Below are 4,013 nucleotides of genomic sequence, written 5' to 3'. Positions count from 1 at the left end.
GTGACTTAAAAGATCCCGTGGCAATTGATCTGGAGAATGTTCTAACAGACCTTGGCTTCACCCTGTACATCCAAGAACCGACCCATATCAAAGGAAGGACCATTGATTGGTTAGCCGGCTCCAATTGCAACATCCAGGTCCTCAACAATACCCCATGCTGGTATGGGGTCTGAGCATCACATCATAACTTTTAATATTGAAGCAATCCCACGAGCCCCGACACCGATAGCCCCAGCACTCCCCACTCGCAGTAAAAAAAACATAACTAAGGAACAACTCCTCCCACTGTTACTCCCTTCCCTCAATGCAGCTACCAACTCATGTTCTGATCCCACCTCCCTAGCAGACACCTACAACTTAACTATGCTCACGGCTATAGACTCTATAGCACCCATCAAACTTAGGAAGGCCAAACCACGTGCACATCTTAACTCATGGTTCACTCCACAGTTAAGAATCCTCCGCAAAGTTAAACGCTGTGCGGAAAATCGCTGGAAAAGCCACCCGTTTGATGAGCATAAAGATGGTTTCCTTCTTGCCTCCCTCACCTACAAAGATGCCATCATCACTGCTAAAAAAGAGTCGCTTAACAATCGCATTCTGCAAGCCAACTCAAACTGTAAGGAACTCTTTAGAATCCTAAAAGAGCTCGAAACTCCAGTCTCCCCTCCAGACACATGCACGAAAGATAGTAAATGGTGTGCTATCATTCAAGCAGCCTTACTAAATAAAATCTCCACGCTTCAATCCAAAATTAAAGACAAGCAGAACAGCCTGAAGCCTGACAACCGCTCACTCTCCCTTGCCAGGTCCCTCCCTCTAGACACTGCTAACACCAAACCTTTCACCTTCTCACCGCTCACCGTTACTGAGGTAGAAAACATCATTGTGAGAATTAAACCATCCAACTGCCAAGGTACCCTTGCCCAGCTCCCATCATTAAGGACTCTGCCCATGATCTTGCTCCTTTCATTACAGCCTTCATCAACTCCTCCTTTAAAACAGGTATTGTCCCGGACAACCTTAAGGACGCGTGGGTGATTCCGTTACTCAAAAAACCTTCCTTAGACCCAAGCATACCTACGAACCTCCGACCTATCACTACAGTACCGTTTTTGTTTAAGATTCTGGACCGTGCAGCTTACCTCCAGATCCCAAACTACCTGGAATCTAACAATCTGCTAGGTCTACGACAATCCGAATTTCGGCCCAGACACGGGACCGAAACTGCTCTAATAGACCTAAAAACCCAGATTGAAGTATTGAAGGACAAGGGCAAACTAGCTATGCTATTACTCCTTGACCTCTCTGCCGCATTTGATTTGGTCAACCACCAGATCCTTTGCAGGCACCCCCACTCTGCCGCCAACTTCTCATCTTCCGCTGCGGCATTGATCAAATCCTTCTTGAGCAACAGATCCATGAGGGTCTTTGCACCTTCCGCAGCCGCGGACCCCTCCCCTATTCACTGCGGCGTACCTCAGGGCTCTTGCGTGTCACCTACACTTTACAACATTTTTACAAAACCACTCTTTGATGTGCTTGACTATCTGGGTGTCTCCTACACCAACTATGCGGATGACACCCAGATACTCATTACCATCTCAGGTGATTATCTAGCTGACACCAAGGCCCTCAATGACGTCTACCTGGTCATCCAAGCCTGGATGGCCCAACACCAGCTATGTCTAAATGATGATAAGACGGAGCTCCTTATCTTGGGTACCTCACAACGCCTGAGCAAACTTGAGGCATCTTATCAGTCATTCATCATAGACGGTAATGTCATACGAGTCTCGAAAGACACCAAAATGTTAGGCTTTTACCTTGACGCCACCCTATCATTATCGAGACAAATAAATGCAGTCAGGTCTGCCTCTGCTTACACGTGCAAACTTATTGCAGCCTGCAGACCGTTTCTTACCACCCCCAACAGTGTCACACTAGCTAGAACCCTCATTATGGCAAAAATTGATTATTGCAGTGCTCTTTAGTTAGGTACCAGCCAAGAGAACCTGAACAAACTCCAAACTACCCAGAATAATGCCATTCGAGCGGCCTTGAACATCCCCCACAACCACCACATTTCAGAATCCAGTGGTTACCCGTCAAGCAGAGAATTTCTTTAAAAACACTTGCCCTCACGCACAAATGCCTGGCAAACAAAGCCCCGATCTACCTCTGCAGTCGGCTATCTCGCCACTCTACCGCCCGACCACTAAGAACTGCCCAGACTCATTGTCAATCGATCCCCAGGTTTAAGCTTCAAAAAGCGGGGGGCACCAGCTTCCCTGTCTTAGCCTCCAAACTATGGAACACCCTCCCCGCTACTATCAGAGCTGAAGATTCCTTCAACACCTTCAAGACCAAAACCAAATCTTGGCTCTTTGACCAGCAATAAGTTATGCTCTGCATCTCTGTCTTACATACTCTGGCCCGCTTCCTCTGATACTATTTCTGGCCAGCTACCTCTGTTACTATTTCTGTACACCCTAGGGTATATCCTCTGTTAATCCTAGTGGCACTGTAATTTATGTAATATATGTAATTAGAAAGACGGTTAATATGCTGTTACTGTAAATTCTGTAATGTAATTTTTGTCTGTATCTTACTGCAACTCTGTACAATTTGCGCCCTGATGCCTCCGGGCCTGATGGTTTGCGCGTTATAAATAAACAAATACAAATACAAATACAAATGCTCGATGCACCAGGCACAGTGACTTAAAGATTATCCACTTTTCTACGGTAAGTCAGTGAAGTCCTCTGAGAACTGGAGTAAAGTGGGAGCCATAAGGGTTAGCTGTGGCGACTCTAGCTGCTTGGTTCTGCAGCAGCTGGAGCCGATTAATGAGACCCTTAGGTTGCACAAGAAACAGTGCATTGCAATAGTCAAGCCAACTACTTAGCAAAGAGGAAACAACTATAGAATGGAAATGGACAAACGAGAAAATTAAGAATCCAACCAGTTGTGAGAAAGGGATTGATCCCTGTCAGTTACAAAGGATGTAAAGCAGACCAGCTCAGGACCAGGGAGGCCCACCTAGTCCAGGCGGACAAGGAGGTTGGCATTGTCTACAGTGTCAAACGCTGCCAACAAGTCAAGCAGTGTTGGAGCTCTAATGCCACCCCCATCAATCAGCCTGGCAAGGTCGTCCACCACCAATAACAAAACACTCTTGGTACCTCTACCTGTCTGGAACCCCAACTGAGAGGTGTCTAGCCAGGAAGAAAACTCAATGAAAGCAGAGAGAAGAGGGGAAATCAAAGTTTCTAGAAGCTTCATAGAAAAGGGAAGCAGAGAGATTGGGCGGAAATTGGACAGGCCAGATTCGTCAAATGTAGGTTTTTTTCAAGAGAACAATCACTGTGGCTTGCTTAAGCACACCAGGAATACAGCCCAATTGGCAGGAAAAATTGACAGCTTGAGTCATTAAAGGAATAATTCTGGTGAGATATATTTCATAATACTGAGTGGAACAGAAGGAGATGCTGATTTCAGCTGAGAAGCAGCTGAAAAAACAGTGTCTTCTGAAACAACTCGACATTTAGACCAGTATGTGAGAGTGGCAGAATCAGCCTATCCAACTACCACATGAGAGACAATTTGATCCAAACAAATTTTCTGAATAATATTCTCAATCTTGGTATGAAAAAAGTGGCCATAGCATCACAATGCAACTGAGAGGGTGCAACAGTAGGTAAGAAATGTATTATGCAAGAAATAGATTTTACAGCCGAGAAAAGCTCTTTAGAGCTATTGAGTGCCGAGGTTACTTTTAGTGTGAAGAAATTCTGTTTGGCCGTTTTAATGGCTGCATGGTACTTCTTAGACAGGGAAGCGAAAAGCACACACAGAAGGACCATAGAATTTGCGCCATTTATGCTTGCGCCATTTATTCAGCCTGTCGTAGTTCCAGTCTAAGCAGCCTCAGTTCCTCTGAGAACCATGGCTGCAACGGTTGCCTAGAAACAGGAGTCGGCTTAATAGGTGCTAGTTCATTTGCAGTTACC

This window comes from Ambystoma mexicanum, chromosome 4q (genome assembly GCF_040938575.1).
Source record: "Ambystoma mexicanum isolate Mex_15411 chromosome 4q, UKY_AmexF1_1, whole genome shotgun sequence".
NCBI classification, from domain to species: domain Eukaryota; kingdom Metazoa; phylum Chordata; class Amphibia; order Caudata; family Ambystomatidae; genus Ambystoma; species Ambystoma mexicanum.
This window is presented reverse-complemented; position numbering follows the sequence as displayed.